Raw genomic sequence first — 15,802 nt, forward strand, 5'->3', positions numbered from 1 at the left:
CATACCCACTGCTGGGCCTATCGCCTGAGAGGATGAGAATCAAAAAGATACAGCCTGGACTTCACTGGTGGCGCAGTGGTTGAGGGTCCTCCGCTGAAGCAGGGGACACGGGTTCATGCCCCGGTTCGGGAAAATCACACGTGCCCCGGAGTGGCTGGTCCCGTGAGCTATGGCTGCTGGGCCTGTGCGTCCAGAGCCTGTGCTCTGCAATGGGAGTGGCCATGGCAGTGAGTGGCCCACGTACCGCAAAAAATAAAAAATAAAAAAAACACAGGCTGGCAATCCTACACTCCAGCAATATTTATCATAGCCAACACTTGGAAGCTATGAAAATGTCCATCAACAGAGGAATGCACAAAGAAAAAGTGGTCCATGTACACAATGGAATATGACTCCAATAAAAAAATATAAATTCAATCTAGAAAACAAACATAAGTAAAGAAACATCAGCTTTTGGGGGTTTATCCAGGCACATTCCACTCTAATTTATAACCGAGGAATACCACTGCAAGGTACTCTGTTTCCCTAGTTAAAAGCTTGGGAAAAGCAGAAATGCTGCCACCCTCTGTCCATGACCTGCAACAGCAGCTTTCAAACCTGTGCTAAGGGTCACTTCATATGCACCAGTACTGGAGGGCTGTAAATGAAACCTGCCCTCAAAATGTCTTGAGGGGGGTAATGGCCAAAATATTTCTAAATGTCACACATACTTCAAGAAAACAATTTGAAGAGGTAAGCTGTACTCACAGTTTGAAGAAAATAAGGACATGCCAGAAAGCTCAATTTCAATGGATTATGAGACGCATGCAAATCCTACCACAAACATGTACCAGCTCACACTAGTCAGAATAAACATCGGCAAAAAATCTACAAACAATAAATGCTGAAGGTGTTGTGTAGAAGTGCATACCCTCAACGTTAAGTGGGACGTGACCTGGTAAGAGCCACTAATGAGAACAGAATGGAGGTGCCTTTAAAGGTAAACATTCTGCTACCATATGATCCAGCAGGCCCACTCCTGGGCCTATAACCTAAGAAGACAGAATTGGAACGACACAGGCAGGCAAATGTGCATTGCCGCAGCATTACAATAGCCAAGTCATGGAAGCAACCAAAAAGTCCATCAACAGATGAGTGGACAAAGAAGAACTGGTACATGTACAGACGGAGTATTAGCCAAGGAAAAATAGGACACGATGCCATTTGCAGCACTGTAGATGAGCCTAGAGGTAATCACACAGCTTGTAGTATGGCAGGAAGAGAAAGACACATATCGTATGATATCAGTTTTAGGTATTACCTATAAATTGATACCAGTGAAGATATTTCCACAGAGAAGGGCAACCACACATTCATTAAACAAACTTATGGTTCCCCAATGGAAACTTGTGAGGACTGGATACATTAGGATATTGGGGTTAACAGACATATACAAACACAGGTGAAATATATAATTACCAAACACCTACGCAATACCAAGAGAAGACTACTCAACATTCTTTCATAACGTACATGGGAAAAGGATTCCAGGAAGAAAAGACATATGTTTATGTGTACAAGAACCACATCTTGCACACCTAGAACAAGCCAAATATTGTAATCAAACTTGCTGTGGTAAAAATAAAAATTAAATTAAAAAAATGAACAAGAAGTAGGGAGACAACTACTTAAGGGGCTTTTTCCTGACACATTCCATTCTAAGTTACAACCTAGAACACGACTTCCATTGAGGCTCTGTTGCCCTAGTAACCAGATTTGGTAAAGTAGAACTGATGCCACCTTGTGGGCGTTTCGCACAACAGCTGCTTTCATCCCAGCATCGATGGTCAGTTGATATTCAAAATAATTGCAGGCCTGTAAATCACACCTGCCCGGAAAACCAATCCTGGGGTCGTATATCGACCAAAAAATTCAAAAGGCGTCCATATTTCAAACCGACAGTTTCAAGAGGCATAATTTATGCCCATTTGTTTTCCGTTTCTTTTTCTTTCTTTCTTTTTTGTTAAAAAAACGGGAATGGAAAAAGGCTGAACATCAGGAATTAATAAAGCCATGCAAATCCAGTGTACACAAACGTTCACCTGACAGCCGTGAGAATGATCATCAGCAAAAAAAGTCTACAAAGAATAAATGCTGAAGGGGTTTTAGAGAACTGCGTACCCTTTAGCTGCCGGTGGGATGTAACCTGGTAACAGCCAGTAGTGAGAGCAGAATGGAGGTGCGTTTAAGGGTAAAAATGGAGCTACCATGTGATGTGGTAGGCCCACTCATGGGCCTATCACCTGAAGAGAGCAGAATCAAAAAGACACAGGCTGGCAATCCTGCACTGCAGCAACATGTACCATAGCCAAGACCTGGAAGAAACCAAAATGTCCATCAACAGAAAAACGCACCAAGAAGAAGTCGCCCATGTACACAATGGAATATTAACCATGAAAAAGCATGGAACAGTGCCGTTGGCACCACCATAGAAGGCCCAAGAGATAATCACCCAACTTGAAGTAAGAAAGAAACAGAAAGGCCGACATCCTACGACATCACTTATAGGTGTTACCTAAAAATTGATACCCATGAAATAATTTCCAAGAGAAGGACACACATAGATTCAGAAAACCAAATTATGTTTAACCAAATGGAAAGGTGTAAGGAATGTATGAATTAGGATATGGCGGTTAACAGACATATACTAATACATAGGAAATATATAATCACAAAATACCTATGGAATACAAAGAGAGGTCTACTCAACACTCTATAATAACATACACGGGAAAGGATCCAAACAGGAATAGACAGATACTTTGATAGGATGAACCAGAAACTGTCCACCTAGGAGAATCTCCATTTTGATCAAATTTGCTCTGATAATTAATAAAAATTAAATTTAAATAACAACAATTTAGGAGATATAAGCTCTTGGGGGTTTGGGCTGGCACATTCCACTCTAATTCGCAGCTTACTAACACGATTGCCGGGAAACCTCTGTGGCCCAAAAACCTTGAGTTGCAAATGTAGAAATGCTGCCGCCTTGTGGCCGTTTCCCACAAGAGCGGCTTTAAACCCACAGCTAATGGTCACTTAACATTCACAAGGATTCAGGGCTGTAAAGGACACCTGCCCTAAAAAATTGTGCGGAGGTAGGGAATGGCCAAAAAATTTCAAAACTGTCCAATTTTTCAAGGAGATTCTATGGAGGGGTAAGTTTTACTCACTCATTTTCAAAAAAGAGGAAAATGGATAAAAGATCAACATCAGTACTTATTAGACTCATGCAAATCTAACCTCCAAAAAGGTTTCAACTCACACATGTCAACTACCATCAACTAAAAGTCTACGAACATTACATGCTGAAGGGGTTTTAGAGAACTCTGTACCCTCTAGCTGCTGGTGAGATGTAAAGTGGTGACAGCCAATAATGAGAATAGAAAGGAGCTGCGTTTAAAAGTAAAAATTGAGCCACCATTCCGTTCAGCAGGCCCACCGCTGAGACTCTCACCTGACAAGTCCAGAGTCGAGAAGGCACAGGCTTCAAGAGCTGCACTGCAGGAATTTTCACAGTCGCCAAGACACGGAAGCAACCAAAATGTCCATCACCATATCAGTTGAAAAAGAAGAAGTGGTCCATGTACACAATGGAATATTAGCCATGGAAAACAATGAAACACTGCTCTTTGAGGCACCATAGTTGAGCCTAGAGATAATCACAGAACATGAGGTAAGTCGGAAAGCAAAACACATATCCTATGATATCACTTATAGGCGTTATCCAACAACTGACACAAATGAACATATTTGCACAGAGAATGACACACACACACTTAGAAAACAAACTATGCTTATCTAAAAGGAAAGGTGGGGGGAATGGAACAATTAGAGATTAGGGTTACCATACGTGTACAAATACCTATTAAATACATATATCAAAAGACCGACCATATAACAAGGGAGGTCTATGGAACACTCTGCAACAATTTACATGGGAAGTGGATCTGTACATGAATATATATATATATATATATGTTATGCACAAATGACCCAGATTGTGTACACCTAGGACAAACAATATTCTAAACATTACCCCAATTAAAGAAACTAAAACAACAAACAAGAAATAATGTAACATAAACTTATGGGGGTTTCTCCTGGCACATTCCATTTTAATTTACAACCTAGGAACAGGGATTCCAGAACGGCTCTGCTGCCCTAGTAACCAGATTTGGGAATGGAGAAATGCTGCCGCCTAGTGGCCGTTTACCACAACAGCAGCTTTAAACCCAGTGCTAATGGTCACTAAATATTCACACTCATTACAGGCCTGTGAATGACACCTGCCCTCAAAAAAAATCCTGGGGGCGAATATTGACAAAAAAATTCAATTTTGAGGGCAACCTTTTAAGGAGATAATTTCAAGAGGTTAATTGTATTCTCCAGTTTTTTTCATTTTTTCTTTAACAGAAATTTAAAAAGGTGTGGGAAAATGAACCTTAGAAATAATTATAGACATGCAAATCCAAATTACAAAAGTCCTATCAGTTCACACCAGTCAGAATGGCCATCCCCAAAAATTCTGCAAACAATAAATGCTGAAGGGGTTGTGGAGAAACGCCTAGCCTTGGTTCAACGTGGGACATGGTAAGAGCCAGTAAGGAAAACACAAAGGAGGTGCCTTGAAAAGGTAAATACTGAGCTACCATTCAATCAAGCATACCCACTGCTGGGCCTATCGCCTGAGAGGATGAGAATCAAAAAGATACAGCCTGGACTTCACTGGTGGCGCAGTGGTTGAGGGTCCTCCGCTGAAGCAGGGGACACAGGTTCATGCCCCGGTTCGGGAAAATCACACGTGCCCCGGAGTGGCTGGTCCCGTGAGCTATGGCTGCTGGGCCTGTGCGTCCAGAGCCTGTGCTCTGCAATGGGAGTGGCCATGGCAGTGAGTGGCCCACGTACCGCAAAAAATAAAAAATAAAAAAAAAACACAGGCTGGCAATCCTACACTCCAGCAATATTTATCATAGCCAACACTTGGAAGCTATGAAAATGTCCATCAACAGAGGAATGCACAAAGAAAAAGTGGTCCATGTACACAATGGAATATGACTCCAATAAAAAAATATAAATTCAATCTAGAAAACAAACATAAGTAAAGAAACATCAGCTTTTGGGGGTTTATCCAGGCACATTCCACTCTACTTTATAACCGAGGAATACCACTGCAAGGTACTCTGTTTCCCTAGTTAAAAGCTTGGGAAAAGCAGAAATGCTGCCACCCTCTGTCCATGACCTGCAACAGCAGCTTTCAAACCTGTGCTAAGGGTCACTTCATATGCACCAGTACTGGAGGGCTGTAAATGAAACCTGCCCTCAAAATGTCTTGAGGGGGGTAATGGCCAAAATATTTCTAAATGTCACACATACTTCAAGAAAACAATTTGAAGAGGTAAGCTGTACTCACAGTTTGAAGAAAATAAGGACATGCCAGAAAGCTCAAATTCAATGGATTATGAGACGCATGCAAATCCTACCACAAACATGTACCAGCTCACACTAGTCAGAATAAACATCGGCAAAAAATCTACAAACAGGGCCTCCCTGGTGGCGCAGTGGTTGAGAGTCCGCCTGCCGATGCAGGGGATACGGGTTCGTGCCCCGGTCTGGGAGGATCCCATATGCCGCGGAGCGGCTGGGCCCGTGAGCCATGGCTGCTGGGCCTGCGCGTCCGGAGCCTGTGCTCCGCGGCGGGAGAGGCCGCAACGGTGAGAGGCCCGCGTAACACAAAAAAAAAAAAAAAAAAAAAAAAAAAAAAAAAAAAAAAAAAAAATCTACAAACAATAAATGCTGAAGGTGTTGTGCAGAAGTGCATACCCTCAACGTTAAGTGGGACGTGACCTGGTAAGAGCCACTAATGAGAACAGAATGGAGGTGCCTTTAAAGGTAAACATTCTGCTACCATATGATCCAGCAGGCCCACTCCTGGGCCTATAACCTAAGAAGACAGAATTGGAACGACACAGGCAGGCAAATGTGCATTGCCGCAGCATTACAATAGCCAAGTCATGGAAGCAACCAAAAAGTCCATCAACAGATGAGTGGACAAAGAAGAACTGGTACATGTACAGACGGAGTATTAGCCAAGGAAAAATAGGACACGATGCCATTTGCAGCACTGTAGATGAGCCTAGAGGTAATCACACAGCTTGTAGTATGGCAGGAAGAGAAAGACACATATCGTATGATATCACTTTTAGGTATTACCTATAAATTGATACCAGTGAAGATATTTCCACAGAGAAGGGCAACCACACATTCATTAAACAAACTTATGGTTCCCCAATGGAAACTTGTGAGGACTGGATACATTAGGATATTGGGGTTAACAGACATATACAAACACAGGTGAAATATATAATTACCAAACACCTACGCAATACCAAGAGAAGACTACTCAACATTCTGTCATAACGTACATGGGAAAAGGATTCCAGGAAGAAAAGACATATGTTTATGTGTACAAGAACCACATCTTGCACACCTAGAACAAGCCAAATATTGTAATCAAACTTGCTGTGGTAAAAATAAAAATTAAATTAAAAAAATGAACAAGAAGTAGGGAGACATATACTTAAGGGGCTTTTTCCTGGCACATTCCATTCTAAACTACAACCTAGAACACGACTTCCATTGAGGCTCTGTTGCCCTAGTAACCAGATTTGGTAAAGTAGAACTGCTGCCACCTTGTGGGCGTTTCGCACAACAGCAGCTTTCATCCCAGCATCGATGGTCAGTTGATATTCAAAATAATTGCAGGCCTGTAAATCACACCTGCCCGGAAAACCAATCCTGGGGTCGTATATCGACCAAAAAATTCAAAAGGCGTCCATATTTCAAACCGACAGTTTCAAGAGGCATAATTTATGCCCATTTGTTTTCCGTTTCTTTTTCTTTCTTTCTTTTTTGTTAAAAAAACGGGAATGGAAAAAGGCTGAACATCAGGAATTTATTAATAAAGCCATGCAAATCCAGTGTACACAAACGTTCACCTGACAGCCGTGAGAATGATCATCAGCAAAAAAAGTCTACAAAGAATAAATGCTGAAGGGGTTTTAGAGAACTGCGTACCCTTTAGCTGCCGGTGGGATGTAACCTGGTAACAGCCAGTAGTGAGAGCAGAATGGAGGTGCGTTTAAGGGTAAAAATGGAGCTACCATGTGATGTGGTAGGCCCACTCATGGGCCTATCACCTGAAGAGAGCGGAATCAAAAAGACACAGGCTGGCAATCCTGCACTGCAGCAACATGTACCATAGCCAAGACCTGGAAGAAACCAAAATGTCCATCAACAGAAAAACGCACCAAGAAGAAGTCACCCATGTACACAATGGAATATTAACCATGAAAAAGCATGGAACAGTGCCGTTGGCACCACCATAGAAGGCCCAAGAGATAATCACCCAACTTGAAGTAAGAAAGAAACAGAAAGGCCGACATCCTACGACATCACTTATAGGTGTTACCTAAAAATTGATACCCATGAAATAATTTCCAAGAGAAGGACACACATAGATTCAGAAAACCAAATTATGTTTAACCAAATGGAAAGGTGTAAGGAATGTATGAATTAGGATATGGCGGTTAACAGACATATACTAATACATAGGAAATATATAATCACAAAATACCTATGGAATACAAAGAGAGGTCTACTCAACACTCTATAATAACATACACGGGAAAGGATCCAAACAGGAATAGACAGATACTTTGATAGGATGAACCAGAAACTTTCCACCTAGGAGAATCTCCATTTTGATCAAATTTGCTCTGATAATTAATAAAAATTAAATGTAAATAACAAACAACAATTTAGGAGATATAATCTCTTGGGGGTTTGGGCTGGCACATTCCACTCTAATTCGCAGCTTACTAACACGATTGCCGGGAAACCTCTGTGGCCCAAAAACCCAGAGTTGGAAATGTAGAAATGCTGCCGCCTTGTGGCCGTTTCCCACAAGAGCGGCTTTAAACCCACAGCTAATGGTCACTTAACATTCACAAGGATTCAGGGCTGTAAAGGACACCTGCCCTAAAAAATTGTGCGGAGGTAGGGAATGGCCAAAAAATTTCAAAACTGTCCAATTTTTCAAGGAGATTGTACGGAGGGGTAAGTTTTACTCACTCATTTTCAAAAAAGAGGAAAATGGATAAAAGCTCAACATCAGTACTTATTAGACTCATGCAAATCTAACCTCCAAAAAGGTTTCAACTCACACATGTCAACTACCATCAACTAAAAGTCTACGAACATTACATGCTGAAGGGGTTTTAGAGAACTGTGTACCCTCTAGCTGCTGGTGAGATGTAAAGTGGTGATAGCCAATAATGAGAATAGAAAGGAGCTGCGTTTAAAAGTAAAAATTGAGCCACCATTCCGTTCAGCAGGCCCACCGCTGAGACTCTCACCTGACAAGTCCAGAGTCGAGAAGGCACAGGCTTCAAGAGCTGCACTGCAGGAATTTTCACAGTCGCCAAGACACGGAAGCAACCAAAATGTCCATCACCATATCAGTTGAAAAAGAAGAAGTGGTCCATGTACACAATGGAATATTAGCCATGGAAAACAATGAAACACTGCTCTTTGAGGCACCATAGTTGAGCCTAGAGATAATCACAGAACATGAGGTAAGTCGGAAAGCAAAACACATATCCTATGATATCACTTATAGGCGTTATCCAACAACTGACACAAATGAACATATTTGCACAGAGAATGACACACACACACTTAGAAAACAAACTATGCTTATCTAAAAGGAAAGGTGGGGGGAATGGAACAATTAGAGATTAGGGTTACCATACGTGTACAAATACCTATAAAATACATATATCAAAAGACCGACCATATAACAAGGGAGGTCTATGGAACACTCTGCAATAATTTACATGGGAAGTGGATCTGTACATGAATATATATATATATATATATATATATATATGTTATGCACAAATGACCCAGATTGTGTACACCTAGGACAAACAATATTCTAAACATTACCCCAATTAAAGAAACTAAAACAACAAACAAGAAATAATGTAACATAAACTTATGGGGGTTTCTCCTGGCACATTCCATTTTAATTTACAACCTAGGAACAGGGATTCCAGAACGGCTCTGCTGCCCTAGTAACCAGATTTGGGAATGGAGAAATGCTGCCGCCTAGTGGCTCTTTACCACAACAGCAGCTTTAAACCCAGTGCTAATGGTCACTAAATATTCACACTCATTACAGGCCTGTGAATGACACCTGCCCTCAAAAAAAATCCTGGGGGCGAATATTGACAAAAAAATTCAATTTTGAGGGCAACCTTTTAAGGAGATAATTTCAAGCGGTTAATTGTATTCTCCAGTTTTTTTCATTTTTTCTTTAACAGAAATTTAAAAAGGTGTGGGAAAATGAACCTTAGAAATAATTATAGACATGCAAATCCAAATTACAAAAGTCCTATCAGTTCACACCAGTCAGAATGGCCATCCCCCAAAATTCTGCAAACAATAAATGCTGAAGGGGTTGTGGAGAAACGCCTAGCCTTGGTTCAACGTGGGACATGGTAAGAGCCAGTAAGGAAAACACAAAGGAGGTGCCTTGAAAAGGTAAATACTGAGCTACCATTCAATCAAGCATACCCACTGCTGGGCCTATCGCCTGAGAGGATGAGAATCAAAAAGATACAGCCTGGACTTCACTGGTGGTGCAGTGGTTGAGGGTCCTCCGCTGAAGCAGGGGACACAGGTTCATGCCCCAGTTCGGGAAAATCACACGTGCCCCGGAGTGGCTGGTCCCGTGAGCTATGGCTGCTGGGCCTGTGCGTCCAGAGCCTGTGCCCTGCAATGGGAGTGGCCATGGCAGTGAGTGGCCCACGTACAGCAAAAAATAAAAAATAAAAAAAACACAGGCTGGCAATCCTACACTCCAGCAATATTTATCATAGCCAACACTTGGAAGCTATGAAAATGTCCATCAACAGAGGAATGCACAAAGAAAAAGTGGTCCATGTACACAATGGAATATGACTCCAATAAAAAAATATAAATTCAATCTAGAAAACAAACATAAGTAAAGAAACATCAGCTTTTGGGGGTTTATCCAGGCACATTCCACTCTACTTTATAACCGAGGAATACCACTGCAAGGTACTCTGTTTCCCTAGTTAAAAGCTTGGGAAAAGCAGAAATGCTGCCACCCTCTGTCCATGACCTGCAACAGCAGCTTTCAAACCTGTGCTAAGGGTCACTTCATATGCACCAGTACTGGAGGGCTGTAAATGAAACCTGCCCTCAAAATGTCTTGAGGGGGGTAATGGCCAAAATATTTCTAAATGTCACACATACTTCAAGAAAACAATTTGAAGAGGTAAGCTGTACTCACAGTTTGAAGAAAATAAGGACATGCCAGAAAGCTCAATTTCAATGCATTATGAGACGCATGCAAATCCTACCACAAACATTTACCAGCTCACACTAGTCAGAATAAACATCGGCAAAAAATCTACAAACAATAAATGCTGAAGGTGTTGTGCAGAAGTGCATACCCTCAACGTTAAGTGGGACGTGACCTGGTAAGAGCCACTAATGAGAACAGAATGGAGGTGCCTTTAAAGGTAAACATTCTGCTACCATATGATCCAGCAGGCCCACTCCTGGGCCTATAACCTAAGAAGACAGAATTGGAACGACACAGGCAGGCAAATGTGCATTGCCGCAGCATTACAATAGCCAAGTCATGGAAGCAACCAAAAAGTCCATCAACAGATGAGTGGACAAAGAAGAACTGGTACATGTACAGACGGAGTATTAGCCAAGGAAAAATAGGACACGATGCCATTTGCAGCACTGTAGATGAGCCTAGAGGTAATCACACAGCTTGTAGTATGGCAGGAAGAGAAAGACACATATCGTATGATATCACTTTTAGGTATTACCTATAAATTGATACCAGTGAAGATATTTCCACAGAGAAGGGCAACCACACATTCATTAAACAAACTTATGGTTCCCCAATGGAAACTTGTGAGGACTGGATACATTAGGATATTGGGGTTAACAGACATATACAAACACAGGTGAAATATATAATTACCAAACACCTACGCAATACCAAGAGAAGACTACTCAACATTCTGTCATAACGTACATGGGAAAAGGATTCCAGGAAGAAAAGACATATGTTTATGTGTACAAGAACCACATCTTGCACACCTAGAACAAGCCAAATATTGTAATCAAACTTGCTGTGGTAAAAATAAAAATTAAATTAAAAAAATGAACAAGAAGTAGGGAGACAACTACTTAAGGGGCTTTTTCCTGGCACATTCCATACTAAATTACAACCTAGAACACGACTTCCATTGAGGCTCTGTTGCCCTAGTAAACAGATTTGGTAAAGTAGAACTGCTGCCACCTTGTGGGCGTTTCGCACAACAGCAGCTTTCATCCCAGCATCGATGGTCAGTTGATATTCAAAATAATTGCAGGCCTGTAAATCACACCTGCCCGGAAAACCAATCCTGGGGTCGTATATCGACCAAAAAATTCAAAAGGCGTCCATATTTCAAACCGACAGTTTCAAGAGGCATAATTTATGCCCATTTGTTTTCCGTTTCTTTTTCTTTCTTTCTTTTTTGTTAAAAAATCGGGAATGGAAAAAGGCTGAACATCAGGAATTAATAAAGCCATGCAAATCCAGTGTACACAAACGTTCACCTGACAGCCGTGAGAATGATCATCAGCAAAAAAAGTTTACAAAGAATAAATGCTGAAGGGGTTTTAGAGAACTGCGTACCCTTTAGCTGCCGGTGGGATGTAACCTGGTAACAGCCAGTAGTGAGAGCAGAATGGAGGTGCGTTTAAGGGTAAAAATGGAGCTACCATGTGATGTGGTAGGCCCACTCATGGGCCTATCACCTGAAGAGAGCAGAATCAAAAAGACACAGGCTGGCAATCCTGCACTGCAGCAACATGTACCATAGCCAAGACCTGGAAGAAACCAAAATGTCCATCAACAGAAAAACGCACCAAGAAGAAGTCGCCCATGTACACAATGGAATATTAACCATGAAAAAGCATGGAACAGTGCCGTTGGCACCACCATAGAAGGCCCAAGAGATAATCACCCAACTTGAAGTAAGAAAGAAACAGAAAGGCCGACATCCTACGACATCACTTATAGGTGTTACCTAAAAATTGATACCCATGAAATAATTTCCAAGAGAAGGACACACATAGATTCAGAAAACCAAATTATGTTTAACCAAATGGAAAGGTGTAAGGAATGTATGAATTAGGATATGGGGGTTAACAGACATATACTAATACATAGGAAATATATAATCACAAAATACCTATGGAATACAAAGAGAGGTCTACTCAACACTCTATAATAACATACACGGGAAAGGATCCAAACAGGAATAGACAGATACATTGATAGGATGAACCAGAAACTGTCCACCTAGGAGAATCTACATTTTGATCAAATTTGCTCTGATAATTAATAAAAATTAAATTTAAATAACAAACAACAATTTAGGAGATATAAGCTCTTGGGGGTTTCGGCTGGCACATTCCACTCTAATTCGCAGCTTACTAACACGATTGCCGGGAAACCTCTGTTGCCCAAAAACCCAGAGTTGGAAATGTAGAAATGCTGCCGCCTTGTGGCCGTTTCCCACAAGAGCGGCTTTAAACCCACAGCTAATGGTCACTTAACATTCACAAGGATTCAGGGCTGTAAAGGACACCTGCCCTAAAAAATTGTGCGGAGGTAGGGAATGGCCAAAAAATTTCAAAACTGTCCAATTTTTCAAGGAGATTGTATGGAGGGGTAAGTTTTACTCACTCATTTTCAAAAAAGAGGAAAATTGATAAAAGATCAACATCAGTACTTATTAGACTCATATAAATATAACCTCCAAAAAGGTTTCAACACACACATGACAACTACCATCAACTAAAAGTCTACGAACATTACATGCTGAAGGGGTTTTAGAGAACTGTGTACCCTCTAGCTGCTGGTGAGATGTAAAGTGGTGACAGCCAATAATGAGAATAGAAAGGAGCTGCGTTTAAAAGTAAAAATTGAGCCACCATTCCGTTCAGCAGGCCCACCGCTGAGACTCTCACCTGACAAGTCCAGAGTCGAGAAGGCACAGGCTTCAAGAGCTGCACTGCAGGAATTTTCACAGTCGCCAAGACACGGAAGCAACCAAAATGTCCATCACCATATCAGTTGAAAAAGAAGAAGTGGTCCATGTACACAATGGAATATTAGCCATGGAAAACAATGAAACACTGCTCTTTGAGGCACCATAGTTGAGCCTAGAGATAATCACAGAACATGAGGTAAGTCGGAAAGCAAAACACATATCCTATGATATCACTTATAGGCGTTATCTAACAACTGACACAAATGAACATATTTGCACAGAGAATGACACACACACACTTAGAAAACAAACTATGCTTATCTAAAAGGAAAGGTGGGGGGAATGGAACAATTAGCGATTAGGGTTACCATACGTGTACAAATACCTATTAAATACATATATCAAAAGACCGACCATATAACAAGGGAGGTCTATGGAACACTCTGCAACAATTTACATGGGAAGTGGATCTGTACATGAATATATATATATATATATATGTTATGCACAAATGACCCAGATTGTGTACACCTAGGACAAACAATATTCTAAACATTACCCCAATTAAAGAAACTAAAACAACAAACAAGAAATAATGTAACATAAACTTATGGAGGTTTCTCCTGGCACATTCCATTTTAATTTACAACCTAGGAACAGGGATTCCAGAACGGCTCTGCTGCCCTAGTAACCAGATTTGGGAATGGAGAAATGCTGCCGCCTAGTGGCCGTTTACCACAACAGCAGCTTTAAACCCAGTGCTAATGGTCACTAAATATTCACACTCATTACAGGCCTGTGAATGACACCTGCCCTCAAAAAAATCCTGGGGGCGAATACTGACAAAGAAATTCAATTTTGAGGGCAACCTTTTAAGGAGATAATTTCAAGAGGTTAATTGTATTCTCCAGTTTTTTTCATTTTTTCTTTAACAGAAATTTAAAAAGGTGTGGGAAAATGAACCTTAGAAATAATTATAGACATGCAAATCCAAATTACAAAAGTCCTATCAGTTCACACCAGTCAGAATGGCCATCCCCCAAAATTCTTCAAACAAATGCTGAAGGGGTGGTGGAGAAATGCCTAGCCTTGGTTCAACGTGGGACATGGTAAGAGCCAGTAAGGAAAACACAAAGGAGGTGCCTTGAAAAGGTAAATACTGAGCTACCATTCAATCAAGCATACCCACTGCTGGGCCTATCGCCTGAGAGGATGAGAATCAAAAAGATACAGCCTGGACTTCACTGGTGGCACAGTGGTTGAGGGTCCTCCGCTGAAGCAGGGGACACGGGTTCATGCCCCGGTTCGGGAAAATCACACGTGCCCCGGAGTGGCTGGTCCCGTGAGCTATGGCTGCTGGGCCTGTGCGTCCAGAGCCTGTGCTCTGCAATGGGAGTGGCCATGGCAGTGAGTGGCCCACGTACCGCAAAAAATAAAAAATAAAAAAACACAGGCTGGCAATCCTACACTCCAGCAATATTTATCATAGCCAACACTTGGAAGCTATGAAAATGTCCATCAACAGAGGAATGCACAAAGAAAAAGTGGTCCATGTACACAATGGAATATGACTCCAATAAAAAAATATAAATTCAATCTAGAAAACAAACATAAGTAAAGAAACATCAGCTTTTGGGGGTTTTTCCAGGCACATTCCACTCTACTTTATAACCGAGGTATACCACTGCAAGGTACTCTGTTTCCCTCGTTGAAAGCTTGCGAAAAGCAGAAATGCTGCCACCCTCTGTCCATGACCTGCAACAGCAGCTTTCAAACCTGTGCTAAGGGTCACTTCATATGCACCAGTACTGGAGGGCTGTAAATGAAACCTGCCCTCAAAATGTCTTGAGGGGGGTAATGGCCAAAATATTTCTAAATGTCACACATACTTCAAGAAAACAATTTGAAGAGGTAAGCTGTACTCACAGTTTGAAGAAAATAAGGACATGCCAGAAAGCTCAATTTCAATGGATTATGAGACGCATGCAAATCCTACCACAAACATGTACCAGCTCACACTAGTCAGAATAAACATCGGCAAAAAATCTACAAACAATAAATGCTGAAGGTGTTGTGCAGAAGTGCATACCCTCAACGTTAAGTGGGACGTGACCTGGTAAGAGCCACTAATGAGAACAGAATGGAGGTGCCTTTAAAGGTAAACATTCTGTTACCATATGATCCAGCAGGCCCACTCCTGGGCCTATAACCTAAGAAGACAGAATTGGAAAGACACAGGCAGGCAAATGTGCATTGCCGCAGCATTACAATAGCCAAGTCATGGAAGCAACCAAAAAGTCCATCAACAGATGAGTGGACAAAGAAGAACTGGTACATGTACAGACGGAGTATTAGCCAAGGAAAAATAGGACACGATGCCATTTGCAGCACTGTAGATGAGCCTAGAGGTAATCACACAGCTTGTAGTATGGCAGGAAGAGAAAGACACATATCGTATGATATCACTTTTAGGTATTACCTATAAATTGATACCAGTGAAGATATTTCCACAGAGAAGGGCAACCACACATTCATTAAACAAACTTATGGTTCCCCAATGGAAACTTGTGAGGACTGGATACATTAGGATATTGGGGTTAACAGAC

This window comes from Hyperoodon ampullatus (assembly GCF_949752795.1).
Source record: "Hyperoodon ampullatus genome assembly, chromosome: X".
Classification (NCBI taxonomy): Eukaryota; Metazoa; Chordata; class Mammalia; order Artiodactyla; family Ziphiidae; genus Hyperoodon; species Hyperoodon ampullatus.